At 43.9% G+C, this 12,733-nt stretch overlaps 1 protein-coding gene across 2 annotated transcripts in view; it reads right to left on the reverse strand.

The window, feature by feature from the left end:
* LOC120018381 (NACHT, LRR and PYD domains-containing protein 3-like) overlaps positions 1 to 9,563 on the reverse strand; it is a 47,533-nt gene extending 37,970 nt beyond the window's left edge. For both annotated transcript variants that reach the window (XM_038961569.1, XM_038961561.1), the window contains exon 1: positions 8,942 to 9,563. The gene's annotated coding sequence lies outside the window, so the exon portion shown is untranslated. The remainder of the gene's footprint in view (positions 1 to 8,941) is intronic.
* Positions 9,564 to 12,733: the final 3,170 nt, after the last annotated feature.

The raw sequence follows: 12,733 nt of genomic DNA on the forward strand, positions 1-12,733 counted from the left end.
TGCAGCATGACGTGTGGAAGTCAGCCATCTGTACCTAATAGAGCAGATGTAGTCTGACGTGTGGAAGTCATCCATCTGTACCTAATAGAGCAGATGTAGTCTGACGTGTGTAAGTCAGCCGTCTGTACCTAATAGAGCAGGTGTAGTCTGACGTATGGAAGTCAGCCATCTGTACCTATTAAAGCAGTTGTAGTCTGACGTGTGGAAGTCAGCCGTCTGTACCTAATAGAGCAGATGTAGTCTGACGTGTGGAAGTCAGCCATCTGTACCTAATAGAGCAGATGTAGTCTGACGTGTGGAAGTCAGCCGTCTGTACCTAACAGAGCAGATGTAGTCTGACGTGTTGAAGTCAGCCATCTGTATCTAATAGAGCAGATGTAGTCTGACGTGTGGAAGTCAGCCATCTGTATCTAATAGAGTAGATGTAGTCTGACGTGTGGAAGTCAGCCGTCTGTACCTAATAGAGCAGATGTAGTCTGACGTGTGGAAGTCAGCCATCTGTATCTAATAGAGCAGATGTAGTCTGACGTGTGGAAATCAGCCATCTGTACCTAATAGAGCAGATGCAGCCTGACGTGTGGAAGTCAGCCATCTGTACCTAATAGAGCAGATGCAGCCTGACGTGTGGAAGTCAGCCATCTGTACCTAATAGAGCAGATGTAGTCTGAAGTGGGGAAGTCAGCCATCTGTACCTAATAGAGCAGATGAGGTCTGACGTGTGGAAGTCAGCCATCTGTACCTAATAGAGCAGATGCAGCATGACGTGTGGAAGTCAGCCATCTGTACCTAATAGAGCAGATGTAGTCTGACGTGTGGAAGTCAGCCATCTGTACCTAATAGAGCAGATGTAGTCTGACGTGTGGAAGTCAGCCGTCTGTACCTAATAGAGCAGATGTAGTCTGACGTGTTGAAGTCAGCCATCTGTATCTAATAGAGCAGATGTAGTCTGACGTGTGGAAGTCAGCCATCTGTATCTAATAGAGTAGATGTAGTCTGACGTGTGGAAGTCAGCCGTCTGTACCTAATAGAGCAGATGTAGTCTGACGTGTGGAAGTCAGCCATCTGTATCTAATAGAGCAGATGTAGTCTGACGTGTGGAAGTCAGCCATCTGTACCTAATAGAGCAGATGCAGCCTGACGTGTGGAAGTCAGCCATCTGTACCTAATAGAGCAGATGCAGCCTGACGTGTGGAAGTCAGCCATCTGTACCTAATAGAGCAGATGTAGTCTGAAGTGGGGAAGTCAGCCATCTGTACCTAATAGAGCAGATGAGGTCTGACGTGTGGAAGTCAGACATCTGTACCTAATAGAGCAGATGCAGCATGACGTGTGGAAGTCAGCCATCTGTACCTAATAGAGCAGATGTAGTCTGACGTGTGGAAGTCATCCATCTGTACCTAATAGAGCAGATGTAGTCTGACGTGTGTAAGTCAGCCGTCTGTACCTAATAGAGCAGGTGTAGTCTGACGTATGGAAGTCAGCCATCTGTACCTATTAAAGCAGTTGTAGTCTGACGTGTGGAAGTCAGCCGTCTGTACCTAATAGAGCAGATGTAGTCTGACGTGTGGAAGTCAGCCATCTGTACCTAATAGAGCAGATGTAGTCTGACGTGTGGAAGTCAGCCGTCTGTACCTAACAGAGCAGATGTAGTCTGACGTGTTGAAGTCAGCCATCTGTATCTAATAGAGCAGATGTAGTCTGACGTGTGGAAGTCAGCCATCTGTATCTAATAGAGTAGATGTAGTCTGACGTGTGGAAGTCAGCCGTCTGTACCTAATAGAGCAGATGTAGTCTGACGTGTGGAAGTCAGCCATCTGTATCTAATAGAGCAGATGTAGTCTGACGTGTGGAAATCAGCCATCTGTACCTAATAGAGCAGATGCAGCCTGACGTGTGGAAGTCAGCCATCTGTACCTAATAGAGCAGATGCAGCCTGACGTGTGGAAGTCAGCCATCTGTACCTAATAGAGCAGATGTAGTCTGAAGTGGGGAAGTCAGCCATCTGTACCTAATAGAGCAGATGAGGTCTGACGTGTGGAAGTCAGCCATCTGTACCTAATAGAGCAGATGCAGCATGACGTGTGGAAGTCAGCCATCTGTACCTAATAGAGCAGATGTAGTCTGACGTGTGGAAGTCAGCCATCTGTACCTAATAGAGCAGATGTAGTCTGACGTGTGGAAGTCAGCCGTCTGTACCTAATAGAGCAGATGTAGTCTGACGTGTTGAAGTCAGCCATCTGTATCTAATAGAGCAGATGTAGTCTGACGTGTGGAAGTCAGCCATCTGTATCTAATAGAGTAGATGTAGTCTGACGTGTGGAAGTCAGCCGTCTGTACCTAATAGAGCAGATGTAGTCTGACGTGTGGAAGTCAGCCATCTGTATCTAATAGAGCAGATGTAGTCTGACGTGTGGAAGTCAGCCATCTGTACCTAATAGAGCAGATGCAGCCTGACGTGTGGAAGTCAGCCATCTGTACCTAATAGAGCAGATGCAGCCTGACGTGTGGAAGTCAGCCATCTGTACCTAATAGAGCAGATGTAGTCTGAAGTGGGGAAGTCAGCCATCTGTACCTAATAGAGCAGATGAGGTCTGACGTGTGGAAGTCAGACATCTGTACCTAATAGAGCAGATGCAGCATGACGTGTGGAAGTCAGCCATCTGTACCTAATAGAGCAGATGTAGTCTGACGTGTGGAAGTCATCCATCTGTACCTAATAGAGCAGATGTAGTCTGACGTGTGTAAGTCAGCCGTCTGTACCTAATAGAGCAGGTGTAGTCTGACGTATGGAAGTCAGCCATCTGTACCTATTAAAGCAGTTGTAGTCTGACGTGTGGAAGTCAGCCGTCTGTACCTAATAGAGCAGATGTAGTCTGACGTGTGGAAGTCAGCCATCTGTACCTAATAGAGCAGATGTAGTCTGACGTGTGGAAGTCAGCCGTCTGTACCTAACAGAGCAGATGTAGTCTGACGTGTTGAAGTCAGCCATCTGTATCTAATAGAGCAGATGTAGTCTGACGTGTGGAAGTCAGCCATCTGTATCTAATAGAGTAGATGTAGTCTGACGTGTGGAAGTCAGCCGTCTGTACCTAATAGAGCAGATGTAGTCTGACGTGTGGAAGTCAGCCATCTGTATCTAATAGAGCAGATGTAGTCTGACGTGTGGAAATCAGCCATCTGTACCTAATAGAGCAGATGCAGCCTGACGTGTGGAAGTCAGCCATCTGTACCTAATAGAGCAGATGCAGCCTGACGTGTGGAAGTCAGCCATCTGTACCTAATAGAGCAGATGTAGTCTGAAGTGGGGAAGTCAGCCATCTGTACCTAATAGAGCAGATGAGGTCTGACGTGTGGAAGTCAGCCATCTGTACCTAATAGAGCAGATGCAGCATGACGTGTGGAAGTCAGCCATCTGTACCTAATAGAGCAGATGTAGTCTGACGTGTGGAAGTCATCCATCTGTACCTAATAGAGCAGATGTAGTCTGACGTGTGGAAGTCATCCATCTGTACCTAATAGAGCAGATGTAGTCTGAAGTGGGGAAGTCAGCCATCTGTACCTAATAGAGCAGATGAGGTCTGACGTGTCTAAGTCAGCCGTCTGTATCTAATAGAGCAGATGTAGTCTGACGTGTGGAAGTCAGCCATCTGTACCTATTAGAGCAGATGTAGTCAGACGTGTGGAAGTCAGCCATCTGTACCTAATAGAGCAGATGTAGTCTGACGTGTGGAAGTCAGCCGTCTGTATCTAATAGAGCAGATGTAGTCTGATGTGTGGAAGTCAGCCATCTGTACCTAATAGAGCAGATGTAGTCTGACGTGTGGAAGTCAGCCATCTGTACCTAATAGAGCAGATGTAGTCTGACGTGTGGAAGTCAGCTGTCTGTATCTAATAGAGCAGATGTAGTCTGACGTGTGGAAGTCATCCATCTGTACCTAATAGAGCAGATGTAGTCTGACGTGTCTAAGTCAGCCGTCTGTATCTAATAGAGCAGATGTAGTCTGACGTGTGGAAGTCAGCCATCTGTACCTATTAGAGCAGATGTAGTCTGACGTGTGGAAGTCAGCCATCTGTACCTAATAGAGCAGATGTAGTCTGACGTGTGGAAGTCAGCCGTCTGTATCTAATAGAGCAGATGTAGTCTGATGTGTGGAAGTCAGCCGTCTGTACCTAATAGAGCAGATGTAGTCTGACGTGTGGAAGTCAGCCATCTGTATCTAATAGAGCAGATGTAGTCTGACGTGTGGAAGTCAGCCATCTGTACCTAATAGAGCAGATGCAGCAAGACGTGTGGAAGTCAGCCATCTGTACCTAATAGAGCAGATGCAGCCTGACGTGTGGAAGTCAGCCATCTGTACCTAATAGAGCAGATATAGTCTGAAGTGGGGAAGTCAGCCATCTGTACCTAATAGAGCAGATGAGGTCTGACGTGTGGAAGTCAGACATCTGTACCTAATAGAGCAGATGCAGCATGACGTGTGGAAGTCAGCCATCTGTACCTAATAGAGCAGATGTAGTCTGACGTGTGGAAGTCATCCATCTGTACCTAATAGAGCAGATGTAGTCTGACGTGTGGAAGTCATTCATCTGTACCTAATAGAGCAGATGTAGTCTGAAGTGGGGAAGTCAGCCATCTGTACCTAATAGAGCAGATGAGGTCTGACGTGTCTAAGTCAGCCGTCTGTATCTAATAGAGCAGATGTAGTCTGACGTGTGGAAGTCAGCCATCTGTACCTATTAGAGCAGATGTAGTCAGACGTGTGGAAGTCAGCCATCTGTACCTAATAGAGCAGATGTAGTCTGACGTGTGGAAGTCAGCCGTCTGTATCTAATAGAGCAGATGTAGTCTGATGTGTGGAAGTCAGCCATCTGTACCTAATAGAGCAGATGTAGTCTGACGTGTGGAAGTCAGCCATCTGTACCTAATAGAGCAGATGCAGCCTGACGTGTGGAAGTCAGCCATCTGTACCTAATAGAGCAGATGCAGCCTGACGTGTGGAAGTCAGCCATCTGTACCTAATAGAGCAGATGTAGTCTGAAGTGTGGAAGTCAGCCATCTGTACCTAATAGAGCAGATGAGGTCTGACGTGTGGAAGTCAGACATCTGTACCTAATAGAGCAGATGCAGCATGACGTGTGGAAGTCAGCCATCTGTACCTAATAGAGCAGATGTAGTCTGATGTGTGGAAGTCATCCATCTGTACCTAATAGAGCAGATGTAGTCTGACGTGTGGAAGTCATTCATCTGTACCTAATAGAGCAGATGTAGTCTGAAGTGGGGAAGTCAGCCATCTGTACCTAATAGAGCAGATGAGGTCTGACGTGTCTAAGTCAGCCGTCTGTATCTAATAGAGCAGATGTAGTCTGACGTGTGGAAGTCAGCCATCTGTACCTATTAGAGCAGATGTAGTCAGACGTGTGGAAGTCAGCCATCTGTACCTAATAGAGCAGATGTAGTCTGACGTGTGGAAGTCAGCCGTCTGTATCTAATAGAGCAGATGTAGTCTGATGTGTGGAAGTCAGCCATCTGTACCTAATAGAGCAGATGTAGTCTGACGTGTGGAAGTCAGCCATCTGTACCTAATAGAGCAGATGTAGTCTGACGTGTGGAAGTCAGCTGTCTGTATCTAATAGAGCAGATGTAGTCTGACGTGTGGAAGTCAGCCATCTGTACCTAATAGAGCAGATGAGGTCTGACGTGTCTAAGTCAGCCGTCTGTATCTAATAGAGCAGATGTAGTCTGACGTGTGGAAGTCAGCCATCTGTACCTATTAGAGCAGATGTAGTCAGACGTGTGGAAGTCAGCCATCTGTACCTAATAGAGCAGATGTAGTCTGACGTGTGGAAGTCAGCCGTCTGTACCTATTAGAGCAGATGTAGTCAGACGTGTGGAAGTCAGCCATCTGTACCTAATAGAGCAGATGTAGTCTGACGTGTGGAAGTCAGCCATCTGTACCTAATAGAGCAGATGTAGTCTGATGTGTGCAAGTCAGCCATCTGTACCTAATAGAGCAGATGCAGCCTGACGTGTGGAAGTCAGCCATCTGTACCTAATAGAGCAGATGTAGTCTGAAGTGTGGAAGTCAGCCATCTGTACCTAATAGAGCAGATGAGGTCTGACGTGTGGAAGTCAGACATCTGTACCTAATAGAGCAGATGTAGTCTGACGTGTGGAAGTCATCCATCTGTACCTAATAGAGCAGATGTAGTCTGACGTGTGGAAGTCATCCATCTGTACCTAATAGAGCAGATGTAGTCTGACGTGTGTAAGTCAGCCGTCTGTACCTAATAGAGCAGATGTAGTCTGACGTGTGGAAGTCAGCCATCTGTACCTAATAGAGCAGATGTAGTCTGACGTATGGAAGTCAGCCATCTGTACCTATTAGAGCTGTTGTAGTCTGACGTGTGGAAGTCAGCTGTCTGTACCTAATAGAGCAGATGTAGTCTGACGTGTGGAAGTCAGCCATCTGTACCTAATAGAGCAGATGTAGTCTGACGTGTGGAAGTCAGCCGTCTGTACCTAATAGAGCAGATGTAGTCTGACGTGTGGAAGTCATCCATCTGTACCTATTAGAGCAGATGTAGTCTGACGTGTGGAAGTCAGCCATCTGTACCTAATAGAGCAGATGTAGTCTGACGTGTGGAAGTCATCCATCTGTACCTATTAGAACAGATGTAGTCTGACGTGTGGAAGTCAGCCATCTGTACCTAATAGAGAGATGTAGTCTGACGTGTGGAAGTCAGCCATCTGTACCTAATAGAGCAGATGTAGTCTGACGTGTGGAAGTCAGCCATCTGTATCTAATAGAGCAGATGTAGTCTGACGTGTGGAAGTCAACCATCTGTATCTAATAGAGTAGATGTAGTCTGACGTGTGGAAGTCAGCCATCTGTACCTAATAGAGCAGATGTAGTCTGACGTGTGGAAGTCAGCCATCTGTATCTAATAGAGCAGATGTAGTCTGACGTGTGGAAGTCAGCCATCTGTACCTAATAGAGCAGATGCAGCCTGACGTGTGGAAGTCAGCCATCTGTACCTAATAGAGCAGATGCAGCCTGACGTGTGGAAGTCAGCCATCTGTACCTAATAGAGCAGATGTAGTCTGACGTGTAGAAGTCAGCTGTCTGGCAGGAGAGACTCATTGGGAGGGAGAAGTTCTGACTGAATGGACATTTGAGAACTAGAACGGTACATTTACTGTGTTCTTTTTTAATTGACCAATGACAAGTGGCCGCCACTGGTCCCCCCCCAAAAAATTCATCACCTGAACAGTGGCCAAAACTCTCTCTCTGTCTTACTACAGTATGTGTAGCCTCTGTATCTGATGCTGTCTGGCCAAAACTCTCTCTCTGTCTTACTACAGTATGTGTAGCCTGTGTATCTGATGATGTCTGGCCAAAACTTTCTCTCTGTCTTACTACAGTATGTGTAGCCTCTGTATCTGATGCTACCTGGCCAAAACTCTCTCTCTGTCTTACTACAGTATGTGTAGCCTCTGTATCTGATGCTGTCTGGCCAAAACTCTCTCTCTGTCTTACTACAGTATGTGTAGCCTCTGTATCTGATGCTGTCTGGCCAAAACTCTCTCTCTGTCTTACTACAGTATGTGTAGCCTCTGTATCTGATGCTGTCTGGCCAAAACTAAAAAGAGTACGTCTTTTCAGAAAAATGGTCTACACACTCTGTGACAGAGGAGCGTTGTTTCGCTCGCTTGGACGCTTTATCTAAGATAGATTTTCTGTTGACCCGCTTCTTGGTCAAATTAAAATACACATTTTGGACGGGCAAGGAGGAACGGTAGGGTGGACCAGGCCCCCTAAGGCAAGCCCGTAACGCCGGCCCTGCCTTTTATTGACACCTGTGGTGCATATGTACAGTAACGTACAGTAATGGACAGTTAAGGCAGAACATTATTCAAGTTTGTTGAACTGGAATTCATGGGCATCTCTGCTGAAACCAACAAAGTCATAGAGAAAGTCCTGTACAGGGAAGAAATTCCATCTACTTTCACACCTGTTCATAATGAAATCAGAGATAGAGCGCCCTCTACAGGTCAGATGACAGAAACACATTCACAGACGCACTACGGCAGATATACTGTGCCGGAATCCTACTACCCAATCACATACATATCACTACACATCCAGATGGGAGGATGCTGTCTAGAGAGGAGAGCCACAGTCATTCTACCACTGGAGGGCGATCTCCCTCCATATCAGACTTTGTGTCTCGTGACACAACCTGACTACATGGGAGAATCTCAATTGGTAACGCCCTTGTGTCCTCTCCTCGTCTCCTTCTCAAAACCCATTGGAGGAGAAGGTCAGAGGGGAGGGACTTCCCAATGGCTCCTGACAGATGAATGTAACTCTTCACCTAGTACAACCAAAGACTGAATCCTAGCAATTATGGGTGACATTTTCCAGGTGCAAAACTGTTCATAACGTTCACAATGTTGCTGTGAAGTGACTTCATGCAATGACATGACTTTGACTTTTGATTTTACTGCAGAAACAGAAAGTGACTATGGGCACCATTTTTGTGGTGCAAAAGAGCACAGATCTGTGTAAAAAAAAGTTTATATATATTTTATTTTTTTGCTATTTTATGTGTGAGTAACAATGCAACAAACTTGAAGAAGGACAAAGCAAGATATTCTGACAAAAATGGCTATAAATAAGGAAATAATACATTTGTCAACAAACAAAACAGGTTTGGGGGTTAGTGAATAGGATGAATTTTAAATTACGCCTCTTCTTTCTCTCCTCTTTTACCTCCTTTCTCACTCATCCATATTCCTCTCTTCTTCTCTACATTTTCCTCCCCTTTAGGCCTCCTATTCCTCTGGTGATTTAATCATTGAGTGCATTTGATGTCCTCTTTTATCATATCATCTGAACCTATTATTAAACTGAACTGTTTATTGAAGTAAGTTTCTTACCCTTCTGGTGAAGTTAGTAAGGTTAGTTTTTCTCAGAGTTGTGGTTTCATCTCTGCCATGCTGTTACTGAGAGAACAGGAAGTAGCTACGTGACTGTGTCAGCAACACATTTGTGAAAAAAGGAAAAGCCTCTTTGTACATCCTGTTCTTTTGGTATCTGTCAAGGACGCGTCTTACTTTTCCCCCAACGCAGTTAAGCCAAAACCACACATCATTATTCAGAGGGGCGTTCTACTAGGCTCCCATTGGCTAGCTAGCGTTGTCACACTCACTGTCGATCAGCGCAGATCCAGTGACCTTCCAAGGTAAGGATGGAAAGTGTCATTTAACAATTAGCTGCCTACCGTAATGCAGGCCTGTTATTATCATATTTGGTAACATTTGCCCATGTATTTAATTTTAGAGTTTGAATGAGATGTAAAAATGTCACAGAGAACTCTGTTGAATTCCCTCAATTGAAGGTCAGCTAAGTTAACCTAGGCTACTTAATGTCACTAGCTCGGTATTTGAAGTTGTCATATTATCATTAGTAGTGTCACGGGCGTCGTAAGAAGTGGACCAAAGTGCAGCGTGGTGAGCGTACATATTCCTTTTATTTATTGAAAATGTCACCAACAAAACAAAGAAACGACCGTGAAGCTTAACATAGGCTATAATGCCTCTAACAAAGTCAACTACCCACACTGAAAGGAGGGAAAAAGGGCTACCTAAGTATGATCCCCAATCAGAGACAACGATAGACAGCTGTCCCTGATTGAGAACCATACCCGGCCAAAACATAGAAATAAAGAAACATAGAAAACAAAACATAGAATGCCCACCCCACATCACACCCTGACCTAACCAAATAGAGAAATAAAACAGCTCTCTAAGTTCAGGGCGTGACAAGTAGTCTATTATCAGGTAAAAGCATATGCTTATTATTCAGAATTTCTCAAATATTTATTATAATCATTCAGTCGAATACGCTATTCTACAGCCATTGAATCTGTCTTTGAGTGTTAAGGGACGTTAATGGCTAGCTCAGTCCACGACATTATGTTATTATATTTTTCAATCTTGAAATACAAGGGAAAATGTTATTAATCAGTGACTGAAATTTCGCACTCCGTGATATTCACTTCCGGACTTGGAGACTTGGAGAACGCTCAAAGTTTTGTAGAACGCCCCTCTGAATAACGGGCCGTGGTTTTGGCTTAACTGCGTTGGGGAAAAGAAAGACGCGTCAAGGACACAGCTGTGTCCCTGATGTGAAGAGAACAGAAGCTAGCTTGAGCAGCAGTGCCTAGATATCAGAAGAAAGGAGTAACAAAACTGGTGTTATCACTTTTTTGCACACTATGTTCCCACCAGGTTCTCACACATCTGCTAAATGTCACGTAGAACAAAGAGTTTGTACATTGCTATAAAAGCTGAGACGTAACTCTTGTTCGTTGGGCTCTTTAACTCTGCACCATTGAGTGATTGCTAACTGCTCCAGAATTGCATTTCTTAGAATAAAATTGTTGTTTGAAGAATCTACAGTCTCTTCTTTTTGGTTAGAATTTCCACGACAATTGTTGGTGACGAGGATGGCAAACTCCATTTGCTGATCGTTGCCGGTAACACCGAGGTTAACTGCACACAGGGGCTGCATTAGACGTGGCTCAGGGACCCACACTCCGCCTGAGTGGAGCAGAAGGGACTCACCTTGGACCCGTCAGGGAGCATTAGTGGACGGATACGCCATCCCGAACAATAAAATGAAGGGTGAGACTGACTTTTTTAACCTGTCTAGCACCGGGGTTCCGCTAGCGGAACACCTCCCACATTCCACTGAAAAGGCAAAGCGCGAAATTCAAAAAATATTTTTTAGAAATATTTAACTTTCACACATTAACAAGTCCAATACAGCAAATGAAAGATACACATCTTGTGAATCCAGTCAACATGTCCGATTTTTAAAAGTTTTACAGCGAAAACACCACGTATATTTATGTTAGCTCACCACCAATTACAAAAAAGCACAGACATTTTTCACAGCACAGGTAGCTTGCACATAACCAACCAAACTAACCAAGAACCAACCAAACTAACCAAGAAACAACTTCATCAGATGACAGTCTTATAACATGTTATACAATAAATCTATGTTTTGTTCGAAAAATTTGCATATTTGAGGTATAAATCAGTTTTACATTGCAGCTACCATCACAGCTACCATCAGAAATAGCACCGAAGCAGCCAGAGTAATTACAGAGACCAACGTGAAATACCTAAATACTCATCATAAAACATTTCTGAAAAATGCATGGTGTACAGCAAATGAAAGACAAACATCTTGTGAATCCAGCCAATATTTCCGATTTTTTAAGTGTTTTGCAGCGAAAACACAATATAGCATTATATTAGCTTACTACAATAGCCTACCACACAACCGCATTCATTCATTCAAGGCACGTTAGCGATAGCAATAGGCACGTTAGCGATAGCGAATAAACCAGCAAAAGATATACATTTTTTTACTAACCTTCATAAACTTCATCAGATGACAGTCCTATAACATCATATTACACAATACATATATGGTTTGTTCGAAAATTTGCATATTTAGAGCTGAAATCCGTGGTTATACATTGTGAAAACGTAGCATCTTTTTCCCAGAATGTCCGGATATATTTCTGACACTCACCTATTCTGACCAAATAACTATTCATAAACTTTACTAAAAAATACATGTTGTATAGGAAATGATAGATACACTAGTTCTTAATGCAATCGCCGTGTTAGAATTCTAAAAATAACTTCATTACGACATGCAGCTTACGTTATAGCGAAAGAGCGCCCAAAATCTGGGCGCAAACTAAAAGTAAACATGTTCGACAGATATATGAAATAACATCATAAATGGGTCCTGCTTTTGATGATCTTCCATCAGAATGTTGTACAAGGGGTCCTTTGTCCAGAACAATCATTGTTTGGTTTTAGAATGGCCTTTTTCCCTCTCGAATGAGCAAGCAAAACTAGCCAAGTGGCGCTAAGCTGTCCATCGTCACCAAACGCAAAGAACGCAACACGCCTAAACTCCCGGAAAAATTTCAATAATCGGATAAAACTATATTGAAAAAACATACTTTACGATGATATTATCACATTTATCAAATAAAAGCAAAGCCGGAGATATTAGACGTCTATAGCGAATGCTTTTCAGAAGCCAATACTGATGACCTTTATGCGCTTCCTGAACAAAAGAATTCGGGGGTCATGTCATTCCAAGCTCTCTCTTTTGACCATAGAAATACCTAGAAACCCCATTTCACCTCTCACAGCCTATTGACATCTAGTGGAAGGCGTATGAAGTGCATGTATAGTCATAAATGTCAAGCAAAATGATAGGGAGGCCCTGGAACAGAGCCTCGATTTCAGATTTTTCATTTTCTGACAGGAAGTTTGCTGAAAAATGAGTTCTGTTTTACTCACAGATATAATTCAAACGGTTTTAGAAACTTGAGAGTGTTTTCTATCCAATAGTAATAATAATATGCATATTGTACGAGCAAGAATAGAGTACGAGGCCGTTTAAATTGGGCACGATTTTTCCCCAAACTGAAAATAGCGCCCTCTATCCTCAACAGGTTTTAAAGGACAATTAAAGTGCACATTAAAATATAGATCTTGTCTTAGTGACAGAAGACTCTACTGTGTGTAGAGGAGAATTTACTGTGTGTGAAGAAGGCGTTGTGTTAATGACAAGGAGGGCTCTACTGTGTGTAGAGGAGAATTTACTGTGTGTGAAGAAGGCGTTGTCTTAGT

Source organism: Salvelinus namaycush, chromosome 2, assembly GCF_016432855.1.
Source record: "Salvelinus namaycush isolate Seneca chromosome 2, SaNama_1.0, whole genome shotgun sequence".
NCBI lineage: Eukaryota > Metazoa > Chordata > Actinopteri > Salmoniformes > Salmonidae > Salvelinus > Salvelinus namaycush.